The sequence below is a fragment of the Lissotriton helveticus genome, chromosome 10, assembly GCF_964261635.1.
Source record: "Lissotriton helveticus chromosome 10, aLisHel1.1, whole genome shotgun sequence".
NCBI lineage: Eukaryota > Metazoa > Chordata > Amphibia > Caudata > Salamandridae > Lissotriton > Lissotriton helveticus.
In genome coordinates, this window is record NC_136071.1 from 472,792,542 (window position 1) to 472,813,381 (window position 20,840).

A 20,840-nucleotide genomic window follows, 5' to 3' on the forward strand; every position below is an offset into this window, starting at 1 on the left:
AAGTCGTTAATCGTCCTTTTTGATGTTTTGACTTCCTTTCATAAAAATTCCGGTCTAGTTATCAACTGGTCAAAATCCTGTATTTATGTTCTTTCCGGTGACGCTCCACTTTTGCCACGTGGCTGTCCCATCTCGGTGGCGCTGGAGGGTTTTAGGTATCTGGGGATCTTTATTACCTTGGACCCCGCACTTCGATATAAACGCAATTTGCTGCCCCCCCTCCAGCGCCTCCGTGCGGATGTTGGAACGTGGAGTCGGCTTCCTCTCTCTCCTCTGGGACGAGCAGCATTGTTTAAGATGATGTCGCTCCCCCGATTTCTCTATGCGCTTCAGAATACGCGCGATGTTGTACCGGCTAGCTATTTTCGGGAGATTGAGGGCCTCCAGAGGCAGTTGCTATGGGGGGGCCGGTCTCGCATTGCCCTTTCGAAGCTTACACTCCCGTGGTACGATGGCGGCATCGCTCTCCCTGACATCCGTCGCTACTACTGGGCCTCTCAGCTGGGGGCCATCAATCATGGCACCTACACTCCTTCGCCAAATCCGGCCTTTGCGATGGATAAATGGTTGTTGCCCGGTGGTGACTACAACAGGGCTCTGTATGCAAAGTTGACCGTCGGGTCACTTACGGGGCCCACTAAAACAGTCGTGCAGGTGTGGCATCGGGCCACGTCTGCTACAGGCTGGGCTGATAAGTTGACCCATGCCACGCCGCTTTATGCCTCGGATAAACTCGGCTCCCTCTGGCGGTCGAAGGGGTTTGATCGATGGGACATGATTGGGATCAGCAAGGTTGATGATGTATGGATCAAGGGTAGGATCAAGTCGTTTGATGAAATGAAAGTTGAATATGGGCTGAATGATAGAGAATCTTTTAGATATGCGCAGGTCCGACACGCGGTCCTGTCTGTTTTCCCCCTGGGCTCGGATGTTCTGGAAGCGTCCCCTCTTGAGGATCGGATACTGGATGGGCATGTCCCTGATAGCACGATCTCCCTCATTTATAAAAAGTTAATCAATATTAGGATTGATCTATTGGATAGCCTTCGGGAGTTGTGGACTAGTGATGGTCTGGAGCTGGATGATGAGGACTGGCAGGCTGCGCTCTCTTCTCCTAAGGAGGTAGCTATTCCGGCACGCCTTCGATTTGTCCAGCTCAAAATTCTTCATAGGGTATATGTGACTGGTCCGCGTCTGGTGCGCATGGGATTCTCGGCGGATGGATTGTGCAGACGTGGTTGCGGTATGGTGGCCACGTTCCTACATATCATTTGGGAATGCCCTGCTGTACTACACTATTGGAATCGCGTGCATGATGTAATGAGTGAGGTTATGGGTGTGCTGTTGAAGCCTGAAGTGCGGAGATGCTTGTTGAATGTTTGGGAACCGAATGATTGTACCCAAGCGCAGCTTCGATGGGTGACACTGGGTAACATGATAGCCAAGCGTGACATTGCCCAGCTTTGGGGCGCTCAGAGGCCTCCTACGGTTCTGGCATGGCAACAGAACATGGACTGGTCCATGTTTCGTGAAAAGACTGTGTATGTCTCCCGGGGCAGACCTGGCAAGTGGGGGAAGATTTGGACTCAATGGAACGCGTATCGTGGAGATATATGTACCCCCCCTCTTTCGGAATTTGATACCGACTTGTCTTCCTCCCAACCTGATGTTTCCTCCGCAGAAGTATAGATATATTGATTGTTTCTGTTCTCCTTCTCTTCCCCCCATCCCACAGTATATTTTGAATGCGATACTGTTAGCTTTACGTTTGTACCCCCCCCCCCCCGCATAACCACATGATGACATGCTTGTACTGGACTGCCTTGTTTTCTTTTGTTTTTCTATTTTCTTGTTCTTGACATTCAATAAAAAAGTTTTCAAAAAAAAAAAAGATTGGGATTCTATCCTGAGACTTCCCCAAATGTCAGTGCTAGCGCTTCTACCGCCTTAATGGCTGTAATCGGAGTAGAAGTTAGAACTGCCATATCGCCTGCATAAGCCAAAACTTTCCTCTCAAATCAATGTATACAGAGCGGTTCGATATCCTCGGACATTTTGAGAGTTTGACTATATGGTTTAATATATAATGCAAACAGCTGGGGAGATGGAGACCCCCTTGACTGGTGCCAGACAAGATGGCAATAGGGTCTGAAAGAGATCCCGAGCAATACATTTTAGCTTTCATCCCAACACGAAGACAAACCCTAAATAAAAAACAAAGGCCGAATCCCACAGCTTCCAGAATCACAGATAGGTATGGCTAGGAGACCTAATTAAAGGATCTTCTCCATGTTGAGCATAATCATCCCCAAAGGGCCCCATCTGATGAGGCAGCCTTAAGATATGTAATAGCAGTGTTACCATGTGAGGTTGTATCATGTCTGGCAATGAATCCATGCTGATTTGGATCAGCCAGCCCTGAAAACACTGCAGCTAACATATTAGACAAAACATGTTTTGTACATTTTATAATCAGCATTACGTAGAGTAAATGGGTAATATGAGCCACATGGGGTAGGACCCTTCTCTTTTTTAAGGAAGATGACAATGTTGGTCTCTCCCCAAGATCCCAGACCATTGCCTATCACAAAACATGAATTAAAAATATCCTGTAAAACCGGGGCCAGATTATGGAATAAGACCCTTTAGAATTCTAAAAGAATCTGATAAGGACCGGAGGGCTTACCCTTGGCTAAGGAGCTAATAGCTATTTCTACCTCCAACAGAGTTATAGGCTCTTCGAATTTAGCCTACTGAGCCTTATTCAGCTTACCAGGGACATGCCCCATATAAATTGATGCAAAGTCTTGGTGGAGGTAGAGCAGTCCTTTCAATAGAGATTCTGATAGAATAATCAGAATACCTCTCTGATGGCCGTGGGATCTACCACAAGCTCCCCCTTTCATTCCTAATCTGACGGATTGCATTAGTACTGATACTGTCTTTGACTCTGAAGGAAAGTAATCAGCCCATTTCCTCACTGTTTTCAAAACATATCAGCTGTCTGGCACAATACTTTTTTAATCAGCCAATCCCATAAACTCTTCCTAAAAGATGCCTGCAGACTAGCTAGCTGCTTGAAAAGAAATTATGTGCTCTGACCATCCTTGGCATTTATACTAAACCCCAGACTGGCTTCAAGCAAGCTAAAAGTTGAACTGTTTGGATCTTCTTCATAGTAACTACCCTCCACTGATCAGTGGCAAACTTCAATGTGTGCCCCCGGCAGAAGGCCTTGAGTGTGTCCCAAACAACCATGAGGGAGGCTGATCCTGCATCAGTATCCAAATACTCCCTCAGAATCATATCCATTGAGCTGATATAGTCATCTTCGGAAGCAGTCCTCACTCAAATGTCCACCCTAGCAATCTAGGAAACTGAAGAAGCCCTCTCGATTGATGAAAAGGGACAGAGAATTATGATCAGATATAACCCTTGGGTTAATTTCAATCTAGAGGAGCAAAATCAGTGAATGACTAACTAAAACATGTTCAATATGTGACTGAGATTTATGGGGGGCACAGTAAAAAGTAAAGCCAGATTTGTTGGCTCTCCCATACATCCACCAGTACATAGAAAGACACAAGCTGCTAAAATGCACCCCTAAGTCGTTACTTTCTCCCTTGGGCAAAATTCACATTCCCCTAGGCTTGGTTTGTAGAGTTTATATTAGGGCATAATGTAACATTGAAATCCCCACAGATAACAAGAGGTGATAACTAGAGATGAAGCTCAGCAGGCAAAAAGCTGACAATAGTCGGATCATCATCATTCGGGTCATAAACTATGCAAATAGTAAAGAGCATATTGTCTTTAGAATAGTCGCCGTAAGTCATCATCCACCCAAATAAACCCTTTGCCTCAGTATCACCGAACTACTATCCTGTTCCAGCAGTGCAACATCTCTCTAGGCCAAGGTGAAGCAAGAAGCACAAAAGACTCTATATCCAAGCTCCATAACAATGATACTTGTTCAGAATGAAGATGCACGTCCTGCATACAGACAACTTGAGGTTTAAGAGTATATAATTCTTCCCTGGCTAACTTGCGCTTATGAGGTGCCTTAAAACCATTAATATTGCAGAAAGACTATGCAAATACTGGCCAAGATCTCACGCCTCATAACGAAAGCCAGAGCAGAAGGAGCCCCAGGCCCGAACGGCATTCCCCAGGCCATGTTCAAATCCGACATCACCCTATGGCCTGAATACCTGACTCCTTTATTTCTTTATTGCTGTCTACACAGCACGGTACCAGAGTCTTGGCGAGGAGCAATCATTCACCCAATTTACAAAAGTGGGAAGTGAGAAGAGCCAAAAAACTATAGAATGGTTGCACTTCTCGACGTGGAATCTAAGTACTACGCAAATATCCTATTGGAGGAGCTAAAGGCCTGAGCTGAAACAACCGCGCGCATCCCTTTTAACCAGATGGGTTTCGTAGCTAACACTCCTGATGGAGAAAGCAACAGTCCAACAGATCTAGCTGCACTGCTGCTTTGTAGACTTCAAAGCGGCCTTTGACCGTGTGCCCAGGGATATGCTATGGCAGAAACTAAAATCATGGGGCATATCCCCGCCGCTTCTTCAAGCAATAATCCAACTCCATACAAACACATGGATAAGAATCAAGCTGGGTGATGGCTCTCATGTCTCTAAGAAGATTCGTACTGAAACTGGCATCAAACAAGGTTGTGTATTGGCCCCACTCCTTTTTAATTTGTTTATATCTGACCTTTCCCCAGTACTTGACAACATAAACTGCCATCCTCCTCAATTAGATGGGACCCGTGTCACCAACCTGCTGTATGACGATGACTTGGTGCTGTTAAGCCACACAAAAGTGGGTCTCCAGAGGCTACTGAATGAACTGCTGCTTTACACATCAAGAAACTGCCTTGAATTGAACCTTACAAAAACCAAAACAATATCTTTCGGGAAGCAAAAAAAGTCAAAAGAAAGTTGGTACTTCAACTATACAAAGCTTGAATCAACCCCCAATTATAAATACTTTGGCATCCTTTTCGAACCAAGAGGTATTTTTACCAAGCATAAGGAAACACTGAAAACTAAAGCTGTGGCGTTAGAAGCTGCCGCAGCAAAATTGACAAAGCAGCTACTAGGTCCCAGCCTAACTACCATGCTGCAAGTGATGAAGGCTAAGGTAATCAACTCCTTGACGTATGGGCACGAGGTCACCAAGGGCACAACCAACATTTTGATCAATAAACTAACAACCAACATTTTTAAAAGAGCTTTTCGGTTACCAAGATCTTCCTCACTAGCCCAAGTGAGACTCGAACTGGGTCTACAAGATCACCATGGAGTGGAGGCAGGTGCATTTATCAAACTTAGTCATAGATTGCGCCGTGCCCAGGAGGGCTCCTTGGAGGCCCGAATTTGGCTGGAAATACAGAAAAAACAGACCTGCCATAAGCATCGGCAACGCCTAGACCACAGTTTACAGTTACTAGCAGTAAAAGATCTCTGGGAATTAAACCCCTCCTTCCCAGTATTAAAGACTGCTATTAAAAAAAACGTCAGATTGTGGTCCTTTCACTCGGACAGGGCTACATTGTCAATGAGGAAACGCACTTGGGCAGTACTCTCCAATTTTAAAGTGGGGGCTCAGCCACTCTATCTTTCAAGCACATACGCACTTTATTGGAAAAACACGTTTTTAGCGCTGAGGATGGGCGACGGGCCTTTTCTGAAGAACCTCCCCGAATGGCATCGGCCAGGTTGCTGTACTGAATGCAGGTTGTGTGGTTACCATTCCGAAACAATGGAACACATTGTTGTGAATCTATCTAGGACCCTAATTAGATATCCCCAATTCATGCCCTTATGTGGTTATAACAAAGCATATCCTTATAAAGGCATAGGAATCATGTCCATGCATTCCAAATACGGCAAGGCTACTCCCATAGACTCCTAGAAAGTACAACGCGTTCTTTAAACAAACCAAGCCTCCAGCAGCCCGGGAATTCCCCCTGCTTTTGTTTTGATTTGCACAAGAACTCCTGGAGTCCAGAAAGAACTGTTAGTTCTTAGTGACGTCTTATGTTCAACCTTACGTCAAACACGGCACCTTTCAGGTATAAATATACCAACGTTGCCTTAAGCAAACAAACAGTGGTTTGGAGCAGAGCGGCTATCTACTTGCCCGACGCCCAGCTGATGCGAGTGCTGAAGAAAGCCGACCCTCCCATCTGACGCACTGAGAGAGACGCTGTCTTTTCTCCTGCCAAGAAATCCAGCTCCGGTGTTTCCAGTCACCCCTGCGGGTTGCTGGGAGATCGAGTCCTGAGACACGAGATACAAGACCTCCTTCATTCTATAACCAAGGTACGGAGCTGACTAAAACCTTAAGAGATTTCTTGATTCAGATTCTTGGCAAAAAAACAACTTAACTTAAACTGCAACTTACTTACTCCTTCCCACGTATTAGGCTTAGGTCAGGTACACCGGGGTAGGCATAGATTAGAAGTACCAGTTGAGTACGTTAGTCAATGTTTTTATGTATGTATATATTTTTATCAGTCTTAAAGTATCATATGGCTAAGGAACCATATCAATGCTTTTACAGTATTATTTCATAATACTCCTTTTACTGTACGCACTTTACTCCATGATAAGTATTGCAACTGTGGCAATTCATTTCTCTTGCATGAGAAAGAAGACTGCTCAATAAATAACAAATTTTATTGAAAACGCCTGTCTCTCTATTTCTCTGCACTCCTGGTGAAATTAAGTATGCACGATTGACTAAGTGAAATAGCTGTCTATTGTTTTCACACGACTCTGGAGATATACTCTTTATTCTGAGGGAGCAAAGTTGTCATGTTTATGCGGTTGTCAGAAGCTAATCCCTTCTTGTCTATTCAGGGAAGTTAACTCATCCTTGTTTACTCGAGAATGTTTCTAGTGACCTCTGAGCTAGCTGGCAAACCTAATTAAGTCTAACATAGTCAGAAGAGACCTAGATGACCTCAGTCCTACGTCTAAATTGCTGTTTATGTTATTCCAATGCGCAGAGGCTATTGGGAATATAGGAACTACACTACATGGCGCCCAACGTTTGGTAAGGCGATAATCTAACGCAAGACTCTAGAGCAGAGGTCTTCAATCTGTGGGGCGCGACCCCCAGGGGGGTCGTGGAGTCCTGGGAAGGGGGTCGCAGATTCTGTTGGAGCGTGCAGCAGTTCCTGGCGTCAGGCTGATTGAGGCCGGGTGATCACGGCGGAGGCCTAATTCACGCCTCATTAACAAGTAAAGGTCTTCTGAAAACCTGTGAAGTACTCGGGTGTGCCTTTCTGTGTGTCCCGAAGCGGTTTCAGCCTACACGTGCTGGGGAGTGGGGGGGGGTGGGTGTCTGGGAGAGGAGGCTGTAGCCCTTTGAGTTCAATGGACTTAGCTGTGGGGTTTATTTTTATTTTTAACATTTTATATAGCGCTAGCTTAACCCGTAGGTATCAGAGCGCTTTACAAACACACATAGTAAACAGCAGAAGGACATTACAGTCATTGGTTCAAGTCCCACGAGCCCTCATACCTGGCGCCTGTGCAGGAGAAATGTGCCTGAGACTGTTCTTCACGGTGAGGTGTTTATACAGCCTGTCTGCTCCCCCCCCCACCCCCAAGCAGGGAAGCACAGAGATGCCCTCCCATGAGAGAGGAAGAAGAAGGAAGAAGACGCAGAGAGATACTGACCCCACCCCCATGAGAGAGGCACAGAAAAGGTGGGTGGAGGAATAATGGGTGGATGAAGGATGAATGTATGTGTGAATGGAAGGATGAAGGGTGGGTGGATGGATGGAAGGAAGGATGAAGGATGGATGGGTGGATGTAAGGATGAATAGATGGATGTGTGAAAAGGTGGGTGGATGAATGATGAGTGTATGGATGTAAAGATGAAAGGGTGGATGGATGGATGAAGGATGAATGGATGGATGTGTGAAAAGGTGGGTGGATGGATGGATGAAGGGGTGGATGGATGAAGGATGTATGTATGGATGGATGGACAAAAGGGTAGATGGATGAAGGATGGATGTATGGATGGATACAAGGTTGCATGGATGAATGATGGATGGATGGATGAAAGGGTGGATGGATGAAGGATGGATGGATGAAAGGGTGGATGGATGAAGGATGGACGTATGGATGGATGTGTGAAAAGGTGGGGGATGAATGATGGGTGGATGGATGGATGGATGGATGAAAGAGTAGGTGGATGGATGAAGGATGGATGGATGAAAGTGTGGATGGATGAAGGATGTATGTATGGATGGAAGGACAAAAAGGTAGATGGATGAAGGATGGATGTATGGGTGGATAAAAGGTTGCATGGATGAATGATGGATGCATGGATGGATGTGTGAAAAGGTGGGGGGATGAATGATGGGTGGATGGATGGATGAAAGGGTGGCTGGATGAAGGATGGACGTATGGATGGATGTGTGAAAAGGTGGGGGGATGAATGATGGGTGGATGGATGGATGAAAGGGTGGGTGGATGAAGGATGGATGTATGGATGAAAGGATGGATGTATGGATGGAATAATGAAAGGGTGGATGGATGAAGGATGGATAGGTGAAATGGTGGATGGATGTATGGATGGAAGGATGAAAGGGTGGATGGATGAAGGATGGATGTATGGATAGATGGGTAAAAGGTTGCATGGATGAATGATGGATGGATGTGTGAAAAGGTGGGTGGATGAATAGATGGGTGGATAGGTAAAGGATGGACGTATGGATGGAAGGATGAAAGGGTGGATGGATGAAGGATGGATGGATGTGTGAAAGTGTGGGTGGATGAATGATGGATGGATGGATGTGATGAGGTCTAACAGGCGCATTTATGGTTGTCGATAGTGGTTGATGATGAGGAGTACCAGTTTCTAGAATCTTTTGTCGTAAGGGGGTCCTTACACCTAAAAAGGTTTTACAAGGGGGTCTCGGCATCAAAAAGTTTGAAGACCTCTGCTCTAGAGTAACTCAGTCGTGCTTTTTCACACAGACCCCTTTTTCCGTAAATACTCCAAAAGACGTCTGGAGTGGGTAAAAGGTTAATATCCGCCGGAACTTAGTAGGAAGAGATTCCTATGTATTAGTTTTTGGTTTAGTCAACGTTGAAGGATACAGTGTTCCAAAATATTGTGCACCTAATCTTTGTTTCCCTTGAAAATTGATCTGCAAACAAAACTTTCTGTCAGTAAAATGGGAGAAAGTGAAGACGATGAAAGAGAGAGAGCTAGAATAGCAGCTCAACTCCTAGCGGATGACACAAGTCTCTAAAATGATGACCCGAATGCTATAATCATTCCGCTAAATGTAAGAAGAACTATTACTCTTAAACTTATAGAAAATGGACTATCACCAAGAGGTGGTACAGTCATATTTGTGGTAGAGGCCCATGAATATCGTCTGACAGAGGTATTCTATTCATAGATACATTTTCCAGCAGCACACGCTGTGACACAAGATTTGCACTATTACAAAATAGAGGAACCTCCGGATGAATACGCTCCTTTCGAGGACGTTGAAATCCCACTAACTTACCAAGAGCACCTGCTCTGGTTTAATGGCACCCTAAAACATCAAAATCACATCATCAGGCTCGGTCAACTAGGTAGACCAGGAGCCACGTGGCCGGTTCTTGCCAGCTACACACCACATCCCGACATTGAAAAGATGTCAGACCGAGAACTCTTAGCTCAGCTAAAACAATTAATTAAAATACACAGACAATTGGTCCAATATGTCATGCGGACTTCAACAGTCCAACCAGCAATAAAAATTACACAGATCACCCCTCACCAGGGGAACACAAATAAAATCACACCACAGAATATACAATCAGCGATTGGCAAAATTCCCGCAAAAGGGGAACAGATTCCATTCTGGTTAGCCCAGAAAATCACTCAAATAGAGGCGGTATTTCCTGATACTACACCTCATGAGAAACACAGAATTCTGACTATCTGCCTTCCAATGGGGATCACACCACATGTGGAGGACTGTGACACTTGGGGCACAGTCTTTGATTTGATTTACACAAAAATACATGGTGTTCCGTCTATGGCAGTTATACCAGACGTTCTAAGACAGATTCAAAATGAATACGGTCCAGAACCTGCTTTAACTCTAGGTATGAAATTACTGAAAGACTTTAAGCAAGTCTCGGCTATATTACCAGCCAACATAAAAGGAGAAGCAGCTTCTGTGGCAATCCGCCAGAAATTGAAAGAAACAGATATAGCAGAACAACCTTTTGAACTTGCCAGAATCATAGAAAAATCCTATGAAGAACTAGGTAGGGATAGTTTGGGTGGGAAACCAGTAAAACCCCAACTAATTAAAAATCCTGAAAAAACATTTATTAAAAATAATCTCAACACTCCAAAAAAGAATTGGGAGGGTAATAAACAATCCACTCCCAGAGAAAAACGGGTTCAGTCCAGAGGAAGGTCTCCTCAACGGAGAAATAGATCTCCAGAACAAGGAGGCAAGTCTCCCCAGAGGGAGCCCTCTAAGAAAAGATACAACCTTAGAGATAGGGATAAATTAAGAAAACCTGACAGATATCAAGATATTGATACACGTCCCTCTCGATCTTTTCAGACTTCCTCAAAGAAATCGGAAAGAAGAGGACGGTCAGAACACAAGGAAGAGCACGTCAAGTCCAAAGACAAGGAACCTGCTCATCAAAGTAAAAAATTACAATTTCCAAAGAAGAAGGTAGCTAGTATTAAAATAAAACAGGCCGAGGATTCTGAGGACACAACTGAAAAACGGAGAGTGGGCCCAGACAATGCTAGACAGCGCAGCAGAAGTAACCATAGCTCGCAAGATCCTGATGAATCTTCTGGAGACAGTGGACACGAATGAATACATTCAAGTGGAAACTGCAGACACCAGAGTTAGCAAACCCCATACATTATATGAAATAACATTACGTATAGACTAGGAAAGTAAGGGGTCTCTTTTGGGATAACCTTTCGAAAGGCTATGACATCCTGTTAGCTGAGAAAGACTGGTCACCAGAGTTTGTCAGGTAGTGCCCTCATGGCGAAGAAATGATTTTGCCTGCCTTCTCAAATCACATTCCACTTCATAAAAAATACACATTTGCTAGAAAATGGGCATTATATAAAAACCATGTAGGATGGGATGAGGATTCTCCTCACCATAAAATTCAGTCAAAAAATCAACCAACTGCACAAAGGCAGTATCTTGTTAAGCAAGAAGCTAAAAAACAAGTCAGGGAGATTTTAGATCAACTTGAATATCAGGAGGTGATTGAAACATGCACCTCACAAATGAACAATCCTATTTTTCCTGTCTCCAAGCCAGACGATTCATATCGTCTAGTTTTGGACTACAGACACCTAAACTCCTGCTGCAAAACTTTTGCAGTACAAAACTCACACAGTGCAGCACTAATGAATAACATCATGCGCAAAAAATATAAAACAACATTGGATATCTCAAATGGTTTCTTTTGTCAAAACATTGCACCTGAAAGCAGGTATTTGACCGCTTTCTCAACAATGGGGTCGCAAAAAAAAATTCTGTCGACTCCCACAGGGATTCAAGAATAGCCCAGGATTATTCTCAGCAAGGGTAACAGAGTTACTACAAATGTATGATGATGAGGCATTATCATATGTCGATGACATCTATCTTACAGATGATGACCTGGAGACACACTTTAAAAGAGTGAACACCATAATACTTGGGTTCGCAACTGAAGGGTATAAATTCAACTTTAAGAAGTCATGAATTGCCCATCTAACTGTCCTGTTTTTGGGATATGAATTATCAAGTGAAGGCAAAAGCCTAGCAGACAACTTCTTAGAGAAGTGTGCAGTACTCCAAGCTCCAAAAACGCTGAAGAACTTACAATCAATACTAGGTTTCCTGAATTTCGGAAGAACATACATTCTAAATTATGCAGAGAGGGTTAAACCTCTCTACGAATTAATAAAACCTGATTTCAAACCAATTAATTGGACTCAGAAACACACAGAAATTTTAAGATCATAACAAGCTGACATGTTAACTAAAACAAAATTGAAAACACGCGCAAATGAACGCAACCTTATAATCCGAGTCATCCCAGGAAGATGCGGATTCACGTACCTGACCTCTAATGAGGGAGGAACGGTACCAATAGCTTACAAATCACATTTGTACACACAAGCTGAAATGAAATTCAGTTTAACTGAAAAAATTCTAACTGCGGTTCAAACTGCTGTAGCAAAAGAAAGAGCCCTTGCACAAGGTAAACGTATAATAATCGTTACACCGGTACCTGTCCTAGAAGCGGTAACAAGAGCAAGCATTCCGAATGCTAAAGCTCTACATCCGAGATGGAGATGGATACAATGGGTTAATTCTCTTGCTGCATCAGACGTAGTATACGAATTCGATCCTAACTTAAAAACACAGGAATTCCTCCAATACGAATATGAATGTCCTCTGCCGACTGAAATCCTGCCTCTGGAACATTACAGCTGTATAATATATACAGACGGTTCAGCACAACCCGCAGTTGGGGGTAAACAAGCATACAGTGCTGCGTGCGCGATTGTTAAAGGTCGTTGGCACGAAGGAAAATTTAGACCACTGGTCACTAAAACTCAATCTCTAGGAGATTGTACAGCTCAGCGAGCTGAACTACTGGCTTTTAAGATGGCGCTTGAAAATACCGATTGCGAATTCCCCACACTAATAGTGTGCGATTCATATTACTGCGTTCAGTCTTACAATGATTACTTGCAAAACTGTGTTCAAACCGGCTACAAAGATGACACAGGTGCCACAATAAAGCATAAAAAGCTCTGGGAACAAGTATTTCTTTTACAGAAAGAACTACAAAAGACTCACGTGATACATTCACTGAGTCATCAACGTGATGGCGTTCACGTTGCAGGTAATTCATTGGCTAAGCTACAGCGGCAACGGTTCAACCGGCTTCCGTAGCCACAAAAAAGCGTTCTAAAAAACACATAGATGGAGAAACCATGCTGGCAGTAAAAGCCTCATTAAAAGACGACTATGCAGCATTACCTCTCGACTATCCACTCAATAATACATACATAATTGATGCAAACTCCGTTCCTTTCGCTCAAGTCCCGGAGTGGGGGATAGAGTAATTCCAAACACGAACCGAAGGGCTTACTTTATTCGAGAAGCATACATGGGACAGGGTCTAAGGCACCAAGGGATCATGAAATCTCTAAAAGAATTACAATCAGAATACTGGTGGCCAGGGATGAGCCTGCAAAATACAAATTTGCAATGGATTGTCAAGACTGCAACAAGGATCGCAGCTGTGAACCGGACCAGACTACTGCCAGGACTCCTTTATTAGAAAGCATCAGGCTATCTATACGCAGAAATCCAGCCGGAGAAATGCGTTCCCATAAATATTAAGACTAGATTTACTTAAAATGTAGGCCCCAGCGCTCGGCTGACGCCAGAACTGTTATAAAAGATTTGCGAGTCTTTATCGGCACATACGCAATTGGCATGCTACATTCTGACCAGGGTCCCGCGTTTAGCTCTCTAGCTAACAAAGAGGCCATGACCAGCATGGGCATTGCATTGCGGTACTCTTCTCCCTTCCATCCTGAGGGAAATGCGGTAGTGGAAAGAAAAAAACGGGACATAAAGCAATCTATAACGACGAGGGTATTAGGTTCGGGTGATGGGTGGGTCAAACATTTAACAAGTGTCCAACGTAGTCTTAAAAATCTGCCAAGAAATTCTCTAAAAGGTATCACTCCATACGAACTATTGTTCGGTACTAGAATGCACTTACAGGACTTAGATTGTCAGACTTAAGTGGTAGAAGAAAAAGCCTTTGATATCAAAGATCGTTTGGCTGTTTTACAGGAATTAAATGAAACAAGAAGAAGTCTGAGTAATATAAAGGTAAAGCCAACAGCCACTGAAGAGAAACCACCTGTCCCAGCAAGACCTGTCTGGATTCCAAAGATTGGGGATCTAGTGAGAGAAAAGATCGCGGTGAAGAAGGAATTTGGGCCTTCTTACAGAAAAGCAGTAACTGTCTTAGCTGTCAGCGGAACAAGATCAGTAGTACTACCGCCCCTTGCTGGTAAAAAGGAGAACAGAGTTGTATCCGTCGACCTTGTAAAACCACAATCATGTGGCCAATAATAAGTAGTAGGCCCAGTGGACCCCCAAGAAATAGCAGAAGACCAAATCTTGCTACAATCCAAGAGGTTCAAACTGAGAGACTAATCACTTTTGATAAACCTGCAGTGAACAAAAAAGGACTATGCAACAAAGCCATGGAACTTGTGCCTCTTGAAATCCAAATTGCAGCAGTTCGTCAAGAAATGCCTGTCTACAACGATGTAGCCTCAGACTATGCTAATGAAACAAAGAAAAATGCAAAGACTAATTAGAATCCAGAAGCAATACCAACGATTGACAGAACTGCATCTGGCTACTTCATCAATTTCGATTACTTTTCTGATGATCCAAGTGAACATGAAGAAACGCCAGCAACAAAAACTTTCAAAGACAAAGTAACTGAACTCTTTCATCAACTAAAAGAAACATCTGATTTTACCATGGATTGAATTTTGGATTGTGTTAGGTGTACTTTTCCTCCTGCTTTGGCTCATCATGGTTTTATGTTTGGGTAGATTTATTGATAGAAAATATAGTACAATGGACACAGAAAGTCAGAACATCAACTTGGTCCTAAAGCCTCACACATCCTCTCACATCGAGAAAAGAGAACTGCCATCAGTGAACATCACAGCCAATCCAATACCCGGTGGGGTAGCATGGGACAAAACGGATTATGAAATCTATGGCCCGATTGAGCTCTTGAAATATCTACACCAATTTAAGGTTTCCTTAAGTGACTTTGTGACACCAAGAACTTTCTCTGATGATTGGGACTTTGAAAATATTAATAATATGATGTCAGATTTAGTAATGTCAGCAAAATTTACAGAACATGATTATTTACAGGGTTCATCGAACTATGAAGAAATGTACTGTTTTAACCACTATGGTCATCACTATTTGCATAAATCTGCTCAACCTAGAAATGTTTTAACTTATAATCAATGGGAACATTGTCCAACACCGCCTAAAGGCAGCTCGAAAACATTTTATGAGAAATTCAAATACTTCTCAGGGTTTAACAACAGTGATCCAGAAACGTTTTATTTTAAAAATGTTAAATAAGACAGGAATGAAAACAATGTTGACAAATATTAAATTGATTTATTCTGAAAAATGTTATGAAAAAATTACTACATTTGGTTTTGAATTTTGGAAAAACAACATTGAAACAAAAACCATCTGGGGTTCAAAAGACTGGCAGGTACAAGGTTTAGAAGCATTATTTAGAGCCTGCATGATCCCAGAACAGATAATATTCCTGAATGACACCATTCAACAGACAACCTGTCTTGGTTTAGCCAAGATAAAAGAATTAAACAAACCGTCTATTCCAAAGCCCATACCTGATAGTAATAGCACTACAGATGTGGAGATAGACGTATCCCATATTTTACACCAAAACAGAACAAATCCTGATTGGAAAAAATGGTTGATCTGGCCAACAGACACAAATAACTGTCAAGATAGATTCCTGAACAAAACACAGGGGTTCAAACAGAACAGGCCAGACCCAAGATATTCCAAGAGACAACATCCAGGGATAGTTACAAGATACAGTGTAGGGAAACTATGCCTCAAATGGCTACAAAAATCCACACTGGCTGAAATTAAGCAACACTTGACTTTACTTAAAGAAAGTGCTGACTTGCGAGATTTCATATTGGGACCTCGCAAACAGCGTCAAAAACATTTCATATACGCCGGTATATACGCAGCTTCCAACGAAGCTTGGAAAGTAATGCAAATTGAAACAACAGAAAAAATACGAGAAATTGATCGTATAAATTTGGAAAAATCACTTTCTGTAGTGGACAATGTGTTAACGGCTCTGTCCTCCAGAATTTATTCACTGGACAGCATTGTATCATCTGCTATTGATATAATAGAGCAGGACTTGCTAATGTTACAACATGGTCAGTCCCAATTACGTTCTATTGTACAGCTAGGCTGGACGTTGCAAAACTTGCGCTTAGGCTACGTGCCATGGCGTTTAATCAACACAACATCATTATTCTCTATCTTTAACCTTTATTGATAAAAAAATCAGTTTGGCACAAAAAGGAGCAGACTATACGATTCTGAGCATTGAAAAACTTGAGAGATTACCATTGACAATGTCAGAGAGACCTGTCATTGAACGGATAATACATGGAACGATTACAATCCCAATAACAACTTTCAAGTTTAAGTATTGCCAAAAACATATACCAGCAGGCCTGTATGAAAGGTTGGGTAAAGGATGCATCAAGTCAACATGGAATTTACCTTATACACATAAATGTTACAGTGAAGGGAAAAAAGAGGTATTCCTTAGTGGTAACAATTGAAAAAAATCACTAAGCGGTACACTTCTGTGTCAAGGTATTAACTTGCATGGAGCCTGCAAAGGTTCATCAAATAACCTTTCATGTCACCTGCACGGCACTCCTGCAGCACAGATAAAGCCTTTTTTCAGACAGCTTTCCAACAGCAGCTATGTTCTAATAAGTGACCACAGCTGTTGTGGCATGGTGCCAGGAAAAGCCTATCTTGTGAGCGTTACTTCCATGGTCACTTGCTGTATGCAAGTATTGTATCCAAGCAGCAATCCAGACATGGAGGCGGCAATATGGCCTTCTTTGAATATCTCTTCTATTCAAATTGATACTTTAAGCAGAATGAAGTCTATTCTTTTACAGACAACTGTGCCTTTAACCTTGTTCAAAGAGACGTATGATCTGCAAGTTGCAAGGACAGCGGCAGAGATACATTCCCTATTATCAACAAATTGCCCCGTGCATTTCGTAGAAATGTTTGGTCAAATTTTAAACATGTCTGATAACAGTGGCATCGCACATGTATTTAAGACAATTTTTTCGGGACTGTTAGCACCCTTTGAAAAGTTCTGGGCATTTTCCCGAATTTTGTGCATTCGTTATTCGGCGGCCTGCCTCTTCTTTTGGGACTCGTGGCAGGAATTTTATTTTTGATCCTTCTGCTCCGATATGGCAAGCCAAGCCACAGACAGAACTCCAGCTACAATGGAAGAAACGATCTTAGCAATACGCTACCGAGACCGAATCACTAGAGTCCTCGGATTAGCTCGGCTACGAGATCTGAATACAACCTGGTTTCTTTCATTCAGACCAATTTGGCAAGATTGCATCTTACCTGTACTTCGATGTCTGCTATGCGGAGAAGAATGCGTGTTGGACGTCTGCCTTACACTACCATCAGCAGTACCAATGGATATCGATACTTTGCTTGGTTCGGTAACGGCTCATGCAACGTGTTGTCCCCAGCGGCTACCTATTCTGATGACGGCATTCGTTGAGACTTCACCATTAAGATTAGGTGGCAGTGAAGTACGAGATGAAAGCAGCACCACACAGGTACAACCTTCTGTGAGCATTGCTGATCCCGACATCGATGATGGTAATGATTCTCACATTTGCACAATTTCAGCATTTTCGAACTTGGTCGAACTTTCACCTGATGTTGTAGACCAAGTTTTCGCAACTCTGTCTGATATGATGTTCTCTCCTAACAACAAGAATAACTTTTAAAAACAACGAGCACACAGCGTTCCCTGAACTCTGAATTTGGCCTTCAGTTTTTTTGATAAACTAAAGTACTGAAAACAATTGGAACTATTTTTTTCCCCTGAAAGTAAAATTATTTTTTTTCCACTTCCAAAATATTTACTTTTTTTGGCACATGGTACTCTGGTTAATGTAGAACTATTCTTAGAGAACAGAGCTTCTATTTTTAGAGACACTAGAGACAATATTTTACCTCAGCCTCTAGCATATGTACAGTATTTTGTAAATATATGATGAAATGGTCTCGACCTTCTTTTCTGTATTAAGAGCCATTTCATAAATGTAATTTTCGCAACTCATTCAGCCGATATTTATATATGCATTATCTGAATGACATCACTGCTTAAAAAACGTACAGTACCAATACTCATTTTCGTGTATATACCATAAACCATTTCAAATGCAATTTATGTATTTTAGGGTGGGTTGGAAAACACACATGCATTGTTATATGTTTAGTATTGCTTAGTATTTAGTAATGATTGACATAATACGTGAAGTGGGTGTTGTGAATCTATCTAGGACCCTAGTTAGATAATCCAGATTCATGCCCTTATGTGGTTATATCAAAGCATATCCTTATAAAGGCATAGGAGTCATGTCCATATCTAGTCATAGCCCATGCAGTCCAAATACGGCAAGGCTACTCCCATAGACTCCTAGAAAGTACAACGCATTCTTTAAACAAACCAAGCCTCCAGCAGCCCGGGAATTCCCCCTGCTTTTGTTTTGATTTGCACAAGAACTCCTGGAGTCCAGAAAGAACTGTTAGTTCTTAGTGACGTCTTATGTCCAACCTTACGTCAAACACGGCACCTTTCAGGTATCAATATACCAATGTTGCCTTAAGCAAACACACAGTGGTTTGGAGCAGAGCGGCTATCTACTTGCCCGACGCCCAGCTGATGCGAGTGCTGAAGGAAGCCGCCCCTCCCATCTGACGCACTGAGAGAGACGCTGTCTTTTCTCCTGCCGAGAAATCCAGCTCCGGTGTTTCCGGTCACCCTTGCGGGTTGCTGGGAGATCGAGTCCTGAGACACGAGATACAAGACCTCCTTCATTCTATAACCAAGGTACGGAGCTGACTAAAACCTTAAGAGATTTCTTGATTCAGATTCTTGGCAAAAAACCAACTTAACTTAAACTGCAACTTACTTACTCCTTCCCACGTATTAGGCTTAGGTCAGGTACACCGGGGTAGGCGTAGATTAGAAGTACCAGTTGAGTACGTTAGTCAATGTTTTTATGTATGTATATATTTTATCCGTTTTAAAGTATCATATGGCTAAGAAACCATATCAATCCTTTTACAGTATTATTTCATAATACTCCTTTTACTGTACGCACTTTACTTCATGATAAGTATTGCAACTGTGGCAATTGATTTCTCTTGCATGAGAAAGAAGACTGCTCAATAAATAACAACTTTTATTGAAAACGCCCGTCTCTCTATTTCTCTGCACTCCTGTTGAAATTAAGTATGCACGATTGACTGAGTGAAATAGCTGTCTATTGTTTTCACATGACTCTGGAGATATACTCTTTATTCTGAGGGAGCAAAGTTGTCATGTTTATGCGGTTGTCAGAAGCTAATCCCTTCTTGTCTATTCAGGGAAGTTAACTCATCCTTGTTTACTCAAGAAAGTTTCTAGTGACCTCTGAGCTAGCTGGCAAACCTAATTAAGTCTAACATAGTCAGTAGAGACCTAGATGACCTCAGGCCTATGCCTAAACTGCTGTTTATGTTATTTCAATGCGCAGAGCCTATTGGGAATATAGGAACTACACTACAACATCGTCTGTGCATGCCCCACATTGCTTAAAGCCAGACGGTCATTGCTGCGAGGACAATTTATCAAGTTGGGAGTTCGATCGTGCCGCCAAGCAATAATGACTGCTCTTAACCCGGACAACACCAAGCTAAACATTGGGCTAACAAAATTTATCTACAAAGCGTCAATACAACTAGAAGCCAAATCCACAGCGAAACCCTCCTCATCTTAGTATGGCGATTGAATGAACAGACTTAATATTCAAATCGGAGTCCAGAACTTCAGAAAGCCAGTGCGAGGTCTTCCAGCAGAACATTACTAGCCCATAACGCTCAACCTATTTGTTTAATAATTTCAAATCCACCGTCTTTTACTTTAATTACTGTTATTTTATTGTTCGCTTTAGTTATGTTTTAAATTGTAAATGGTTTTCTAAACCAATCAATAAAGATTTATTAATAATAACACTGGCCAAGACCCTTATCGTTACCAGCCATTAACACAGCCGGTCAGAAGCCTCCCACTTCCCCTAAATACACCGCACCTCTGCCGCCTCTTAACCTGTACCTAAACCCCAAAATTAATTGCTCCAATTTTTACCCGTTACCACACTCTTCTCCATTGTTTAGCCTTAAACCTCTCAAAACCCTCAGGCACTGAACAAATCATACAGTCACTCTAACACCACACGGCTCCCCCATTGCCCGTACCCCCTAAAGGTAAGTGATCCCGCTGAGCTATGCCCTGAGTGAAGGGTCATCCACCACACACACCTAATCATCACAATAAATGGCTCAAATTGCCAGAAAGGCAAGAGCCAGGCCCTCTCCAGGAGCATCCCAGACTAAATAAAAGAGAAAAATAAAAGAACAAAAAGCCCCACATCAGTTAGCCCTACCCTCCAAATTAAGCCACCCTTTACAAGCAAGTATAGTGGCAACAGGTAACCAAAATGTTTTTTTAAAGGGTTAGAAACAACAGTCTTATGAGCCATCCTGCCCAAAACAAGCAAAAGAGAGAACAGAAAAAGAGAACTAATTTCCCAGGCTTCCGCTTGGCCAACAGTTCAAAAACCTTTAGGTGTCAAAGCAGAAATAAGTTTGATCATCAACTTTAATCCACAATGTAGCTGGCTCCATCAGAGAAACTATTTCACCATTATTTTGTAAAGCTGGAATATGTTCCTTGGGCTGCCAGCGACGCACCACCATTTGATGACAAAAGTCAGACCGAACAAAAAATTAAATCTCACAGGACCTGATAGGTGATTTTGGTTGGGTGGCTCAATAAATATCCTGTTGCAGTTTGAAGTTC